Genomic DNA, 18,906 nt, shown 5'->3' with positions numbered 1-18,906 from the left:
ACTGCGTTTAGTACCAACTTTCTTTTTAATTTTTGAAATGCATAGAACTTAAAAAAGGGAGTGAAGGGAAGGAAAGAGAATTAAGAAAGGAACTAGGACTGAACTAGGAGCCTTAGTTGGACAAATGGACATAAATTGGTTTAGTTCAGTACACCTTACAACAGACTGTTTAGGTATACATATTATTTCAGCACATACCAATTTGACAGCTATGTAGTAGATAAAGCAGGACTGGGCCATTTGCAACGTTGCAGACAAGACATAGTTCACCCAGTAGGAATCTGTAGGAAAAAGAAAAGAGACAGTGTTGTAATGATTCACTAGGGAACTTAAGGCTCATGCCCAAATTATTCTTAGTGAGGTACCACTGAAGTTTTTCATTTTGGATTAGGTGCTTACATGGGTACACACCGAGGGTAGTATATTATTCTAGTATGGACTTGATGAAGAATGTGTAGAGATTAATTTTTTTATTCACTTAGAGGAGATTGCCCTTAGTCTTCAGTCCTTTGGATGAGATGTTAGACTGAGGTTCCATTTGCTTAAGCTTGTGGTAGCTCAGGTGAATGTAAAAGATCCCACGGCACCTATCAAAATGAGTAGGGGTCGTTTATTTAATATAACATGAAAACACAATTTACATATTTATAAAATGTACATATTTGCAGACACATATTTACACATTTCATTTTTTACTATCATTTTTCTTACAAAATTCTCATTTTTATTTTACTATAATTGACCCCCACTCTTTCTTCCACAACCATTATCTAATTTTTCCTAATATATCTGCTAAAATCTATTTCCCATTAACAACATTTCATTCAGTCTTTCATTCCAAATAACCCATATTATATAAAATAAATTCTTATCTACCCCTTTCACATATTCTTTCTACTTGTTCTTATAATAACCAATCCATAACAGAACGAAGCTGTATGATGGAGCTGAATGATAAAACAGTCCAACAAAATGTATCAGTCAAATTGGAATGCCGAACACCAAACATCAAGCACCAAACATTTTATTTAAGAACAAAAAGCTTTCAGGCTATCACCATTTCTCAATGCATACAAAAAAACAAACCATTGTCAATTTAAGTATCAGTCGCATGTTATAAAGAACCAATAAACTCTCAGAATTCATTGCCATCATATTAAAAGTTCTTTTAGAATATGAAAACTATAAAAAATCTGTACAAATGACGGAGAGAAGGATGAATTTGAAGAAAGAGCATGTGAAGGTTGCATTTTAGATGAAGGAATAGAATAAGTAAATAGAGAGAGACAAAGTAGGGTGAGACCTTATTTTTCGATAACAGGGAAGAACAGTTTTCTATAACCTATGACAGAACTACAGATAACCTGCAGTATAAAGTATAACTCAAGAAAGAGTAGAGTTATGGATATTATTAAAAATAATTGGACAACATTGAACAGGACTTCTTTTTTAAATTCAGTCCACCATATAGAACCAGTTTTATAGAAGTCCTTTATGATTATATGATCCTTCTATAGCTGCAATATTTCCTACTCTCCAATTTCATCCCATAATTTATCATTCAGTCTTTTTATTCCCTTTCCTATTATAGTACACTCTCTTTCTTCCAACATCTCCATCCATATTGCTAAATGGTCTGAAAACACGGTCACAACTGTATCACCATCTACTAACCCATACCTTCCAATAATACAAAATAATCAATTTCAGATCCAAGTGTCCCACAGATAAATGTCCCTTTTGCTACACAGTTCCAGATTTTTACATCAGTCCTTCAGTTTCAAATGTTAAGTCACAGAAAGTCTATGGCCCAGTATGTATAAAAGACATAATTTCTTGAGCTTTAAAACCTATAACAGTTACCAGATTGTCCCATACATAATATCTCAGACAGATTCAATAAAGACTACATGGTCTGTTGACACTGTGTGAGTGGCGTGATGCACACATGGCAGCAAACTGTTTTTGATTCAGTAACCGTCTCTACACAGTATGTAGAGCCACACAGAGCCGCACAAACAAGATAAACATTGTGTCATGCTAATTACAGCATAAGCAGCTGAATTGTATGCTAATCAACCAATCCAAGATGTAGGAGCTATTCAACAAGCTATAAAGCAACCATGTAGTCTCAGTGCTGGTCTTCCCTGCAAATTCCAAAACCTGTTGGAATACAGCCATAGAAAGGAGTCTACACATAAACAATGACACAGAAACAATATTAGGGGCTGCTGTTGCTTTAATTAAAGTGCATGTGCAACAGGCTGAAGTCTAGGTTGCTGCTAATAGACCAAGGCCAAGAAGGAAAAGAGTTTTCAGATCTTGGTTAACTTATCACAATCTACATTATGTGGAAATTGTAGAGTGCTACAGGGTGGATAGACACATTGCAGGAAGTCTGCAGTCTCTGTCATCATCAGCTAAGAGCCAGGACAAACCGAGGGGAACTCATCCCAGTGGAGACAAAGGTATGTATAGCACTTAGAATTTTAGATACAGGTACCTTTTAGAGACCAACAGGGGACATGCTTGGGGTGTCACAGTTATCAGCATCCAGGATCCTCCATCAGTTCCTGAATGCTATGCTTCAACATGCCAGTGCCCACATATATTTTCCCCATACTCCTGAGGACAGGGCAAGAAATATGTAGGAGTTCTACAGGGAAGGCTCTACATAAATATAAAAGGCTTCCACTCTATTAACTGCAAAGTCATGTGTAATGCCAAGGGAGTAATCTTAAATGTGTGTGCTGGCAACCCAGGCAGTTACTACGACTCACATATCTGGCACACCTCCCAGCTGTATCAGATGTTCACTGGAGGGATATCCCACTAGGTCATTTACTGGGGGATGCAAGTTATGCACTGGGACCATGGCTGATGACGCCCATCAGACGTGTACACAGACCTGTTGAAGAATGCCATAATGAGGCACACGCTCAAACTAGACATATCATAGAGCATGTGTTTGGACTGCTGAAGTCATGGTTCTGGTGCCTAGATACATCAGGGGAGCCCTGCAGCACAGTCCACGTACATGTACTGAAATACTCACTGGATGTGCCATGCTACACAACATCATCCCAAGAAAACAGGTTCAGCAGGTTGAACAAGAGGAAGGGGCACACATTCCACCACCAATGGCAAGGTCACCACAGCCATATGCAGTTGAGGAGTCAGAGGGAGGAACCAGCAGCTGCTGTGGGTGTAGGCAGATGTAGATGTGCTCAATATACCCCTGTATTGGCTAAGAGACAATGCATAGGATTCTCACTCGCTACCTAAGGGGCTGAAACCTTCCTCCTGCACATGTATGTATAGTAATATAGATGCCAAGCAATGCTCACAACCTTTACCTACCCATGTATTGGCTGTGTACTCCTAACATCAGACAGAGCTAGCCCTGAACTAAAACTGTTGCAGCTACTGGATTTACAATGTAAGTGTTGAACCTGGAGAGTATTGTGTAATAATATGAATGACTGGCATATCCTTGCATGTTGTTACTTGGTAGTGTAAGCAAGTAAAAGGTATGTGACTTGCACAGAAAAAAACCTTAATGTGTGACAGCAGAGATCTATGTGACTTATGTGTTCATTATTAGGTAGTAGGCCTCAGGCATCAAAGATTTACACAGTCATACCTCTCAAAAGTATTGATAGTCACTGCATGCCCTCAGTGTAGCACCATATGTCTGTACTGGAAAATCATTAAAGAGAGAAGTTAGAAAGTAATGAGACACATTTCAATTTCAGACTTCACAACCCTCACAAGATCATTAACAATACTGATGCAAAAAAGTTTGATGGTATCAACTGTCTAACTTTCTAAGACCAATATAAGTCAAAGATACCACTACCAATTTATCTTCAGAAATGCAGATGTACTAAGCACTATGTCAGCTGTGCACTCTGAGCATTAGACACAAAGCTTATGTATCCCTGAATCCAAAAGATAGAAAACAGGGATATGTAACAGTTATCATCACTTGCATAGGGTGTTATGGGGGGGGGGGGCAGAAAGCCTAGGCTGACACAAAAGGTCGGCGAGTGTGTGTAAGAAAGAGAAGCAGGCAGACTTTCGGATAAAGTAACAAATGACCAGTAAGACAAAATGAGTTTTAAGCTGAACCATGTAACTGTTGTGTGTCTGTCTGTATGGCTCCTCCAGGTGAAATTGGTGTGTGAGTGTCTGCATGAACACAGCTAAGCTCTGTGCTAGCTCTATGTCTTGGTATGTCAGAGAGATGTCAGCCATGCATGGTAGAGGTGGCAGTTCATTGCTGTTGTACCTGACCACAAGAACTGAGTTGCATTGGCATATCAATGCCCATGGCAGATGCACTGCTGTTAGCTGAATGTGACTGATGTCTGCTGGACAAGCGCCCCTCATCAGGATGCCCAGGACCACAACCCCATGGCCTGCCACAATCGGTGTGGACAGATCAACCACCGATGGAGCAGTGGAATTACTGCCACTATGGAAGCATGATCAGGCATGGCCACATTTGCTAACAGCAGATGATGTGTCTGACCTACACCCATGAGGATGACACCCACTCCTTCCAGCAAATGTTCCATCAACGACACCACTCGTTCCAATGTGTCATTCATCTGATCCATTGAATCTGCAACACAGTGAAGGCAGTCATGTATGTCAGCCTGTGCCACATCTACAACCCTAAGTATTTCTCTGGAGGACATATGGGAATGTACCTGTACCTCCATGATGGCCCTAAACATATGTTGAATGGCAAGGGATAAGACACCTGGATCAGGTGGAGGATGGGCAGCAGGCCTCCTCTGAGCACCCCTAACAACCTTCCTGCATGGCACCTCACCCGCACTTTGGCTACAGCCAGACTCAACAGCCACAGTAACCACACCTCCCTGATTGTCTCACCAACCACCTGTCCAATATCTGAGTGCTCACTGGAATGGATAGGTCTACTGGCTGTGTCAAATGGAATTACTGGGGATGGATGTATGTCAACCTCAGTGTCAGATTTAACCACTGCACCCCCTAACTGTGCCTCTGTTTGGTCACCATGATCATCAGAGTCTGCTGATAGTCTGACATCAGGTGGTAGAATTCCCACACTTCCACTGTCAGGAACACCTGTGATAATAAACAGCAAACACAGGAATGAATTAATACATACACTACTATAGTCCAATATATGCTAACAAACTAACAGTGGTTCCACTATTACTGACAGCATAGCAATGCACACAACAGTCCTGACACCAACATTACAAACTAAATATTACTTTTAACTACTCATCAGTACTGACATAAAAATGTTTGGCTTAACATGTACAGATGATAGTCTGGTCTCGATGCTGGATGGTCTTGCAAGAAGTTAAGGAAAAGGTAAGGACAGCATCATCACAATTAACAGTAATACAGGGGGTAAAACTTTTTGCCCTTTATATGTCCATTAACTCTGCTTTCAACAAGAACTTGGATGAGAAGTCCAACCTAAGCCTCATGTGTAATCAATCAGAATGTGTTGTTAACGGTAGCAATCTACAATCCCCCAACCGATTTCTTGCTAAAGAGAACTAACATACTGATGTAAATATTTTACTATACAAGAGTAGTTAACAATTGAGATACATAAGCCTACCTGGAAGCTACTCCTGGGACATACTTGGTGTCCCTGAAACAGTAGCACCAATGTCAATAACATGCTGTTCTGTACTTTCCTGAGAGTTGTCTGGGCCCTTGACAGTGGACAGGAACTCTTCATTTGCTGTTAGCAGTGACCCTGTAGCAGGCTTCCCTGGTATCCATCTAATCATGGGCCACTGTAGCTGCTCTCCTCCATGCAGATGAGATCATGTCAGTGGCCCTATGGCACACCTGATCATATGTCCTGCTGTGGCCACCTACTGTGTTCACATCTGCAACTATCTGCTGCTAAATTTGCATTCTGCCTGACATCTCCGTATCTTCTCTCAAGGATAAAGGAACCATGTCACCTAAAAGCTTCCACGATGACGTGATTCTCAGGGTCAATGAAGAGTGGTTTTCAGGGATTGAGATGCCTGGGTTCTATAGTCCTATGTGTCCTAAAACACAACAGAAGGATAATACATATAAGTATCACATAACTAAAATATATATGTTTCCATATAAAACAGAAAAGGTAGCATGTCAGTATTATCTACCGGAGAAACATAAAACAGTCTTGATATTTGAAATATGAACAACAGGAATTGTGTGGTTGTAACACATTACATTCACACACAAAGCAAGGCTGAACACAAAACAAGGGAGAGTAACAATAGCAACATATCCTTGTTTGTACCAAAACAGAAATGCAACATTGCTCCCTCACATACAAAAAAAAATGCAAATGACACATTTTGCTAACAAACCATCAGTGAAATGCTGAAAGTGATATCAAATGAGGTGTGAACTCATTGGAATTGCCGAATCTCAAATGCATGGTTTTGTGTTTCAGATGTAAACATAGTGCAGGTACTCCCTCAGTGTTTTTTTTTTTTTTTTTTGCTAATGGATTGCAACTGTGAATGATTATTTGTAGGGAGAAGGAAAACACTACAGCAATGCAGACTGCCCTACCTCTAGTGGGTGTGTCAGGTTACACTTTCAATGTGTATATAAACAATTTATCAAGGTTGGAAATGTAAGTAAGCAGCACATAATTCACAGGTTATGTTCATTAATATCCAACCTCCTCTTAATTTATTGACAACTGTATATTATTGCCATTTAATATCCTCACACATCTTAAGGATAAGGATATACAATACCTTACAAACTACAGGTCTTAGATTACTGGTCAGATAAGACAAGAATGAGCAACAAACACAATGAGGTAAGACAGAGCTGCATTTTTGCAAGCAATACTCATAAATGGTTGTGTACAAATAACAGTTATATGGTTTCTTAGTACTGTGGATGATGTTGCAGTTGGTTGTATGCAGAAAGATTTCAGTTATCTGCTGCAAAGCTGGCACCCTTACTGTGTTCCTAAGGTTCATTAGAGTGAAAGTTAAAATCCAGACTTACGTAGAAATATTTCATGTGTACTAACAGACATTTTGTAGTGTTTATATCATAGATTGCTTTTCTTTATTTCAACTACTTTTCCCTTGTATTTATTTATTTATTTTTTGGTCAGTGTTTGCATGGTGCATGGCTTTACTCAAACAAGGGAAATTCAGGAAATCAATGTCAGGTTAGGCCGTACTTATCTCATTTGTGAGATGCTTAGCTGTGCACAAACCCAGACTAGTGGCCCACAGAGGAAGCAGACAGAACACCTACAGAACACCTGCAGACAAGGCATCTATAAAAGTGCAAAGGTTAAAAGGAACACATTGTTACGATTTTTGCTTTCCATCATGCAATGCCACTAAGAAACATTGCACGGCAGTTAACAAGGTTCCCAAACAGCTGCAGTCATCAACACCTGCAGACAGGACACAGACAACCAATAAGTGAAAATGGATGTATTCAGTTAATTCTGTTGGGCACCACACAAACACTCTAAGTGGCATTTCCCAGTGGTTAACACAGAGAACTTAAGAATGAGTAGGAATTTATGGAAATGTCATGTCACTAGTCCTGTGGCGGCAGGTGAAAGCGTATGGCTGGAGTACAGATGGTCCTGCGTTCTAGTCAGGGTGTGCAACCTACTTTTACTGTTGTGACAGTGCAGTTTATAGCAATGAACTGTAAAATAGCCAGGTGCTATTTCAATATTCTTGTGACAATAAGTGTAAGTGTAGAATTGCCATACACATAGTCATTCCAGACAGTTTTACTTTTGTTCCATTTCCCATCATATTCACTCTCACTTATAACACTTCAGATAGTGGAACTGATATGAATTATATATAGGAGGATTAAGACACCTTTAGTGTGTTTTCAAATGTATGACCAAGGCCTTTGATACCATTACCCACTCAGGAATTATTGATAAACTCACCAAACTAGGAATCAACCCCTATATGACTAGGTGGGTTACAAACTGGCTCACGATAGGTCCCACAGTGTGAAAGTAGCAAACTCCAAGTCAGACTGCTGGCCAGTCATGAGTGGAGTCCCACAGGGATCGGTTCTGGGTCCTTTCTTGTTTGGCATTTACTTCTCATAAGTCCAGGCCAACACGGAGGGACTCTGGCTGACCAAGTTTGCAGACCACTGCAAGCTGGGAGCCATTATTAACTCCCCAAGTAATGTAAACATCCTACAGAAAGGCCTCACTGAGACCAATGACTGGTGTCGAAACCATGGCCTTAAGCTTAATGACAAAAACTGTGTCATCATCTCCTTTGGGAAAAACTCAGTTTCCACTAATTACCACATCGATGGGAGCTCACTGAACACTAAAGGTGTTATAAGAGATCTGGGGACATAGGTCGACAGCAACCTCTCCTTCAACCACCACATTGCCACTAGGGTAAGAATGTCTGTCTGTGTGGCACATCTCATTACCAAGGGTTTTGTATCCAGTAAGAAAGCGGTCATCATCTCACTCTATTCATCCCTCATTAGGCCAATCATAGAGTATAATGCCCCATTTGGCATGTACCTCACTAATCACATGCAACAGCTGGAAAGGCCACATAAGTACCTCATGAAGATGATCCTAGGCCGTAAACACATGTCCTACATGGATAGACTCAAAAAACCCCAGCTATTCCCTGTCTCATATCATCTACTAAGAGGCGATCTCTGCTTGACTTACAAAGCCATGTCTGACCCAGCTCTGTTAGAAATGCTATATCTAAAGAAATCCAAATCCCTTCACAACACATGCTCCAGAAACTTCAACCTCATTATCACAATCAACAGAACATGCCGGAGGGACAGGTTCATAACCCAGAGACTGCCCATGTTCTGGAATAGACTTTCCATACATGTCAAGCAGAGCACCTCACTGGCCTTCTTCAAGAGAAATCTTGATGAGTGGATGGGAAATAGAAAGTTCACCCTGGGGATCACTGCAGTGACTCTACTTGATAGAGGCACTGGGAACTAATGTCGGGTGGCATAATGCCAGGGCACTTCTATGGGCTAGGTTTGTAAAGGCTCCAGTGCCATTAGCCTAGTACACACCTATGAACCTATGAAACTATGACTGAGGGTATACTGTTTAGTATATTTCTGTAAGTATAATTCTGCTACCTGGACTTGGATTGCCTTCACAATTAAATAAGACACATATACAACTAGATCTGTATACAAGAACATTTTCAGGCCACACACATACATGTGTAGCACCTCAAACTGTCAGCTGTATTTATGAATGATTTCTGACTATGTCTGAGCAATACGTCTTCTGTGGCAAAGATGTAAAATCAACACTGGAAGAAAATGTTTTGTCCCTTATGCCTAGGTTTGAATCCTACACTTTAAAATCAATTTTATCATTGTATGAAGTCAAAATAAAATGTGGCTGGTCAAGACATGTATGCCCCCAGGGCATGTCTGCAAACTCAACTCACCTAACAGTTATCTTCTGATTTTCAATAGATATTTCCAAGTTACATCACCAGACACCCCACAAATTAAGGTCAAATGTCCGATTATCCTTGCTATTTCAAATATTTATGTCATTCCTTTTACTCTTTATGCCATAAAACTACATGTGGAAAAATGACAAACTGAAGGACATATTTAACAATATGTCACTTATTTACAATGCAACCACGTGTTGCCTCCTCCCATCCACTGCAATTCTGGTGTCTCAGTATTTTTTCACACATTTATCAACTACACTACATACATTAATATCAAATGTGTGATATGCAATGCACATCAGTCTGGTAACATGCAAAACTAGAACTATCTTTAAAGTTGAACATGCCTATACATCCATCAACTGTCCCTGGGAACTATTGATGCCTAAGTCTAACCAACTTTATCTGCAAGGCTATGGAAAGAATCATCATGGACCTTATCCACAGGGACATAGGTGACCTTCAACACTCTTGACCCAACCCATTTTGGTTTTGTCAAGGGTAGATCTTGTTTATTAAACCTAGTGGACTTCTTTGATAATGTCCCCAAAGCTGTGGATGAGGGAAAGCAGGACGTATTGCCTATGTTTATTTAGCCAAGGCCTTGGAGACAATCCCCCATTCAGTTATCATAGAGAAAATCTCCCATCTGGGGATTAACCATTACATTACTAGATGGGTAGACAACTGGCTCACTGGCACAATGCACACTGTCAAAGTTGGGGAGTCCACACCCCCCTGTAGACCATTTACTAGTGGAGTACCATAAGGATCTGTGCTAGGCCCTCCATTGTTTGGAAACTATTTCTCTGAAGTCCAGGTGAAAGTAGATGGCTTATGGCTTACCAAGTTTTCAGATGACTGTCAACTGGGCACAATCATATAGGGTCCCCCAATGATGTTAACATATTACAGAAAGGGCTGGCACAGACAAATGATTGGTTTCAAACTCATAGACTGAAACCTAATGCAAAAATACCTTATTGTCCCCTTTGGCATAAAAGTACCCCTGCCAATTATGATATAGATAGCACCCTTCTAAGCTGAAACTTAGTGGTGCGAGACTTGGGAACACCGGTTGACAGCAATCTAAACTTCAATCACTATGTGTCCATAGTGGTAAAACACACATTCTATCATAAAAAATGGCATTGTATCCAAGACCAGGGAGGTCATAACTCTACTGTACTTGACCTTTATCAGACCACTAATTGAGTACAATGCTGCCTTCTGTATGTACCTCACCAGACACCTGCAGCAACTGGAGAAACCACAAAGGTTTCTGACCCAGAGAACCCAAGGCCTCCAAAATATGAAATACATAGACTGAGCCTTGTCATTGTACTCGGTATCATACAGGCTGCTGAGAGGTGACCTGTGTCTGCCTGGCCTACAGAGTAGTCTCAGATCATGCCCTTACTGGAAATGCTGGACATCTGCAAATCAAATGGGACAAGAATAACTTGCTCCAGGGATCTCAACCTAGCAAGTGACACAAGCATAACATGCCGGAGAGACACATATATCTCACAGCGATTGCCTCTCCTCTAGAATAGGCTCCCACTGCATGTGAAGCAGTGCCACTCAATGACTGTATTCAAAAGCAACCTGGATGGGTGATCGTAAATTCACCCCATGGGTGGCACCTACGTCCCTCATGAACAGGGGCAGTCAGTGCTGATCAGAAGTTTGGTCTGCTAACAATGAACATCTAACTATGTTCAATAAGGGTGTTTAGATTTTTACATGGCTAGGCTTCTAAAGGCCATAGGGTCATTAGCCTGATAAAGTCCTATGAAGCTATGAACCTATGCAGGCCTCCCAACATCTTCTCTCCTACATCCAGTGCTGATGCCATCCACTATAAGTTGTCCTGTAGCTTTATAAAAGTTAGACTTGTGCCGTGGCACTTGCATAAGGTACTGAGTTGTGTAGTCTGTGTACTTTGATAAGGAGGGATTCTGTTCTCATTTCAGTCAAACGTGTGTTTGTGTATGTGTGTGTCTAGCCAGAAGAGCATAAGTGTCTAGCCTACATTTACCACTCCAATACCATGAATTGGTAGTATTTTTGACACTTGCATATGCCTACACATCCATTTCATGCAAGCATCCCAACATTTTCTCTCCTACATGCACTGCTGATGTCATCCACTATAAGTTGTTCTGCACCCATGTAAAAGTCAGACTTGGGCTGTGGTGCTTGTGTAATGTACTGAGCTCTGTATTCTGTGTACTTAGATAGGTAGGGGTACTGTTTTTACTGCAGTCAACTGGTGTGTGTGTGTGTGTGTATGTGTGTGTGTGTGTGTGTGTGTGTGTGTGTGTGTGTGTGTGTGTGTGTGTGTGTGTGTGTGTGTGTGTGAGTGGTTGTGTCTGTGCACTTGCTTGATATTACGAAGAGCCTTTTACACCAGTATATGAGAAACTATTATTACCATATTCTCCTCACCTGAAACTGCTGTCATCAGCTATAAAGTGTTGTCTGAGACAATACAAGTCAGACTTTAGCTGTGGCACTTACCTTAAATACAGAGTTCTGTAGTTGGTGTAGTTAGATAGGTAGGGGTTCTATTCTCACTAAAGTCAACTGTGTGTGTGTGTGTGTGTGTGTGTGTGTGTGTGTGTGTGTGTGTGTGTGTGTGTGTTTGTGCTCTTGATTGACATTAGAGAGAATCTTTTACACCAGCATGTGGGACACTGTTGTTACCATATTCTTCTAACCAGAAACTGATGATGTCATCAGCTACATCCGATTTGTGGTGATGCGCACTATTCCCAACAGTGCTGGTTCAGAAACTGGCCTGGAGGCCAGGCAGAAGATCCTCATCCTATATGATCCAGATTACAGTGACATGGCCTTAAGTCTATCCACATACATTATGGCATAGTTTGTAGGTCTGTGTTTTCTTGGATATCAGAATATGTTGAAATGTGTAAAGTGAACTATATCTCAGGTCCAGTGATGAGGTTCGTACATCAGGGCTGTCTGCTAGGCCCTTTCCTGTCCATTATTTGTTACAGATATCACAAATTACATATACATCCTGTGTCCAAACAGCTGTCTGAAGGACTACAGATTGTGACCAATCATTGACTCCAACTGTGATATTAGTTGTTAGAAAAATATTCATTTTATGTATGAAGTATTAGTTAAAAGCAAAGTAGTATGTAATGCATTTTTATTCTATTAATGATATGACAATTCATATGTAATTGTAAGAAGCTTCTGAAACTGCAGTGTGCTCTGACCCCTGACCCTGGCAGCTGCTAGCTCAGCAAGTTTTGATGTTTATGCTTTTCATAAGTGATTATCTGCTGGGTCAGGAAATTAAATGTGTGAAATAATGAAAATATTCTGCTCTTTCCTGTTGGGATGATTTGGCCTTGTATATAACTTTTAGATAAACACACAGCTGTTGGGAAAGTGTTACAGGAGAACAAAGAAGTGAATTAAAGGACTGAATCTGTTATTGTATTTGTACTGGCCTGAAACCTTGAAGAAGTAACTTCTACAGAAAGAGATTTTATTTAACCAGGTGGCTGCAAGGCCATATTGTTATTGAGGAAAAAAACAACTTTAAAATATATGTTCAGCGTTTTTCATGAATAGAAGACTGTTAGCTGAAATGATGTAGATGTCCTGTGACTAACCACGTCAGTAAAGTGGGCATAGCTATAATGTAAATGCTATAAAATATTGTGTACTTCCTGCATCATGTCAGACAAAATTCTGTACTTTAATGCGTTTTTGCCTCCTGGTGTACACTAGTAAACTTTTTAACCTGAACCTCCTGTGTATTGAAATCTTATTTTATTTAACAGTTTGGTCCTTCGCAGACGGAATTCCCTTGGTAAGCCCCAGATCAGAGCGTATCTGTGGTCGAATACTGCGCAGGAGAAGTTACCGAAATGGTTCTTCTTGAGTGAAAAGACCTCTGACTGAATTGTCGTGTAAAGAGGCTGGCCACTTTCTGATCTGTGGCCGAAAAGCGGAACTTGGACTTTCTCAATACCGAAGGCTCAGGTAGGAAGACTTTTGCCTTTTTTCTGTTTTAGATCAGGGACTAGGTTACAGTAAATATTATTGTCAAGATTTGTTATGCAAATCAGGGACAAGGAATTACTGTGTATTTGGTCATAGATCAGGGTAACAGAATAAGGTAGGCAGTTATTCTAGATAAACTGTGAAAAGGATTGAAATTGTGGTACCATGTGATAAGAAGGGTTACGTAACATTTTTTCTTAACATGGGAAATCAGTGCACTAAAACATCGTGAGACCCGCCCCTAACCGATGACGCAAAATATATGCAGTCGCAATGTTCTGATAATGTTAGGTATTATACAAAATGGGTTAACAAATATGAATTTGATGGCAAATTAGATAAATCTTCACTGGTTAAACTCCTTAAGCAACTTAAATTTGATGCAGAAGGTCAAGTAAAGAAGCAACGTCAATTAGGCATTCCTCAGGCACACAGGTGGATTGAGGAAGCAAACCGTAGGGAACAAAAGACTAAAAATTCAAAAGCATTGTTTTTAGATAAAGAAGATAATAATATAGTAATAGCAACGGCTCCTCCTCCTCCCTTGCCCCCTCCATTACCTTTTTCAGGGTATGAAACAGGTGGACAGGCTGGTTCACCTCCACGTTATCCTGAGGTCTCAGTGAGACCGAAATCATTTGTCAGAGATCCCATTGAAACTAGGTCCCGGACACGAAAAACACACAGGGACACAGAATCATATCAAACAGAGAGAAATTTACAAGATGAGAGTGAGGAAGAAATGTGCCCACTTATAGAGGTCCCAAATCCTCAGGCAGGACAAGAAGGGCAGGACCCAACTCTCTTAGTATACAGACCGTGGACACCGGAGGATATCCGGAAAGCTACTGAGGGAATTCCCCATCCAAAAGTTAATTTTACGAAATTTTTAGAAGATTTGCAGGGTATGAGGTTGAGTTACCACTTGAATGGGGAAGAAGTAGAGAAGGTAATCAGACAAATTATAGGTCCAGATTGGCACATGATTTGTGGCAACTGGAATCCTTGTAATGCAGAATTTAAACCACTCCTACATAGTGACGCAGAACTAGACAATAGAGTGAAGGGTCTTACAGACCGAATCTCTGAGAAATGGAAACCTAGGGCAGACTGGACTTGCATTAATCAATGCATACAGCAGGAAAATGAGACAGTAGATGGATACTATGCTAGATTATTAGAATGTTTTAATAACCATAGCGGTATGACAGTTCCTGAAAATCAAACAAATGATTCCCCGTATGAACAGCAATTGAAAAATGCATTTTTGAAAGGTTGCATTGCACCTATCAGTAGCTTCATTACGAAGCATATGATAGATCATCGAACAAGTAGGCTACAAGCTCTACTTGAATATGCTAGGCATGCTGAGAGACATTTTAATAGTAAAAAGAAAAAGAAAGCACAAGTCTTCACTGCTGAAGACGGAGCTGAAGTTTTCGTGTTACAGTCAGGCAAAAAGGGCAAGAAGAATGCCCAGGGAAACAAACAGTCTGATAAACAATCAGAAGATTTTGAAGAAAGGAAAAAGAGAGGTGAATGCTTTAAGTGCGGAAAGAAAGGACATCTAGCAAGGGATTGTAAACAAAATAAAAAGGCAACCACAGAAGATAAGGGGGATGAGGACTGACTATATGATAGTGAAGGTGACAGTCCGAAACCATCAGGAAAGATCAATACGCAGAAGGCAAATGTAAATGTGATAGAGGGAATAAAGGAAGTGCAACCAGATATAGAGGATGAAGAAAGTGAAATTTTAGATTTAGAATTGTTGAGCCTAGAGCTCTACCTAGCCGACACAAAACCGGAAGTGACACTTCTGGTGGAGGGAAGGGAAGTCAAATTCCTGTGTGACTCAGGGGCATCATGGACCCTGATACACCCCTCCAAGCTACCGGAGTATTCTGAATCTCCTGATTATATACTAGTGAAAGCTGCAAATGGACAGCTATACCGGGAACCGCTTTCCCATGATATAGCAATAACTGATCCTGTTTCAGGCATGACTCAAAAAAGTAAGATTGTTGTTTCTGCTAAGTGTCCAGTAAACTTATTAGGAAGGTACCTTATGCAGATATTTGGCATAGCAGTAGTTCCAACCATGCAGGGTATGGAGGCACAAAGGCAAATGGATACTTTCATGGTGCGACCAGAGGGTGAAACTTTTTACTGGTACAGCCAGGACCTAGTTACGACTGGTCCAGGGGCAGTAACCGAGGAACTGATGAACATAGCCATCAGTAAAGCCCCCTCCCTTGACACTGATCGACAGCATTTGCTACACTGTACTCTATACTACTGTCACACATCAGGACCTGATAGAGAATATGAGCAAGAATTGTTCAAAAATCGTGCAACTAGATTAGTGTTACGTACTTTGTATTGGGATACTGAGGGAAACAATGTGGTTAGCTGTTCATTACCTCAGGAATTCCTTGCCTTGTATAGATCTAATCGATTGCCACATGTCAGTTTGACAAAGAACAAAAACGTAAAATGGGCGGACTTAGGAGAGAAGGTAACAAAATGGGAGAAGCAGACTGACTTAGAACTATCAGAACAGGGAATACAAAAACAAAAATTAAATTGGTTGACACAGACACACCCAGCTGTACACCTGCAATCTAGCGAGGACAGCTGATTAGCATTCTTATTAGAAGAAGAAGAGAAAGCCCTGTGTGAAATACCAACAACTCTTTGGTCAGCAGGCAAATCAGATGTAGGACTTATTTGAACAGCAGGACCAGTAACAATTACACCAAAGTCAGCATTCAGACCACAGAAAAGACAATACCCCTTGAGGAAAGATGCAGAAATAGGAATCAAGCCTATAATAGCAACATTACTCAGTGAAGAAGTACAGGTAGAATCTCCTGATTCACCATGTAATACACCCCTATTTCCTGTTAAAAAAGCAAACGGGGAATGGTGGATGGTACAAGATTTACAAGCTGTAAATAATGCAGTAATACCTAGAGCACCTACTGTGCCAGACCCACATACCTTGTTAAACGATTTAGAACCGCAACAGAAATATTTCTCTTTGGTAGATATTAGCAATGCTTTCTTTTCAATACCTATACATCCTGATAGTCAATATTGGTTTGCATTTACATTTCTGGGTAAAAGGTATACATATACTTGACTACCACAGGGATATTGTGAGAGTCCAACAATATTTGCACAAGAAATGGCTAGCAACCTGGCAGGGTTTACCCCACCGGGAGGTAGTCAAATTCTACTTTACGTAGATGACATCTTGCTAGCAGCCCCCACCCAGCAACAATTCAGGGAGGATACTGTAGCATTATTGAAATTTTTAGCAACACAAGGACACAAAGTAAACAAAAGTAAGTTACAACTTTGGAGAAAACAAGTTAGATACTTGGGATATGTAATATCCAATGAAGGTAGAATACTAGATGAGGAAAGAAAAACAGCTATTTTGCAAGCACCTAAACCAGCAACCAAGAAGGAAATGATGTCTTTCTTAGGTACAACTAATTTTTGTCGGAGCTGGATACCAAATTATGCTTTGGAATCTGCTCCACTGACTGACTTATATATAAGACACCAATGGCAGCACAGGATATCTTACAATGGACACCCAAAGCAGAAACGGCTTTCTGCAGGTTGAAGCAGTTGATAGCTTCTTCATTAGTTTTAGGACTTCCAAATTATCACAAACATTTTTTTCAGACCGTAGATTGTAAGCAAGGATATATGACGTCAGTATTGACGCAACAACATGGGGATAAGCAACGCCCCATAGCCTATTATTCATCACAGTTAGACCCAGTGGCGCGATCTTTGCCTCACTGTGTACAAGCAGTAGTTGCATCTGCAATGGCAGTACAGGCTTCGGCCTCAGTGGTGTTATTCCACCCTCTCACATTGAGAGTGCCTCATGCAGTTGCAATAATTTTACTGCAAGAAAAAGTGGCATACCTTTCCCCTGCTAGACATCTTTCGTGTATGACTATACTGCTGAGCCAGCCTCATATGACAATTGAACGATGTACAACATTAAATCCATCAACACTACTCCCAACTCCTGCGGATGGCACACCACACACCTGCCTGCAGGAAATTGAACAGTTAGCTTTACCTAGACAAGATCTCACAGATATGCCCTTGGATAATGCCGAGGTGACATATTACGTGGACGGCTCATGCAGAAAGGGTCCTACAGGGAATAATCTGGTAGGGTATGCAGTAGTTACAGACAGTGAAATTTTAGAAGCTCAATCCTTACCACACAACTTATCTGCACAAGCAGCAGAATTGATAGCTTTGACGAGGGCATGTACTTTAGCAAAAAACAAGTGTGTAAACATATATACTGATAGTCAGTATGCTTTTTCTACAGTACATGTATTTGCACAACAATGGAAAAATAGAGGAATGATAACATCTAGTGGAAAACCTATTAATCATGCACAATTTATTTTGGAGTTATTAGAATCTATTCAGTTACCTACCAAAGTAGCTGTTTGTAAATGTGTAGCTCATACAAAACAGCAGGATAAGATTTCAAAAGACAATGCATGAGCTGATGCAGCTGCAAAGCAAGCAGCCTCAGACTCAGAAACTTTACTTTTAAATGAGGAATTACAGCCCTCTGAGATTTTAGATTTAGACATGTTAAAAACAATGCAGATGCTTACTACAAAAGCAGAGAAACAAAAATGGGTAAAACGAGGTGCAATTCTTGAGAATGGACTGTACATTTCCAAAGAAAGAAAACCAATATTGCCATCTAATTTATTTAGATATGCAGCTTTGTTGAGCCATGGGCAGTGCCATGTCTCAACAGGGGGGATGGTACAGTTAGTAAACCGAATATTCCAAACATATGGATACACAAACTACACAAAAAAAAAAAATTGTGCAGCTTGTCATACTTGTAACAAGCACCATGCACAAGGAGCATTTAAAACCAAGCAAGGAAGTTTTCCTATACCACCATACCCATTCCATAGTATTTGTATGGATTTCATAGAATTGAATAAATGTGAAGGGAAAAAGTTTTGTTTAGTTATTGTAGACATGTTTTCTAAATGGTTAGAAGCTTTTCCAACCAAAAACCCGGATGCAGCAACAGTGGCGAAAGCCCTGATAAAAGAAGTAATCCCTAGATTTGGCATTCTGGAAAGGATTTATAGTGACAACGGCACACATTTTGTAAACCAGACAATCCACCAACTTGGGAGATTTTTTGGTATCTCCTTAAAGAACCATTGTGCCTACCACCCACAGTCAGCAGGACTGGTGGAAAGGTACAATGGTACCCTAAAAAGTAAACTTAGGAAGCTAGTAGAGGAGATCCAAAAGAATTGGATATACTGTCTGCCTTTAG

Source organism: Protopterus annectens, chromosome 3.part1 (genome assembly GCF_019279795.1).
Source record: "Protopterus annectens isolate FY-2018-M chromosome 3.part1, PAN1.0, whole genome shotgun sequence".
NCBI classification, from domain to species: Eukaryota; Metazoa; Chordata; order Ceratodontiformes; family Protopteridae; genus Protopterus; species Protopterus annectens.
This window is presented reverse-complemented; position numbering follows the sequence as displayed.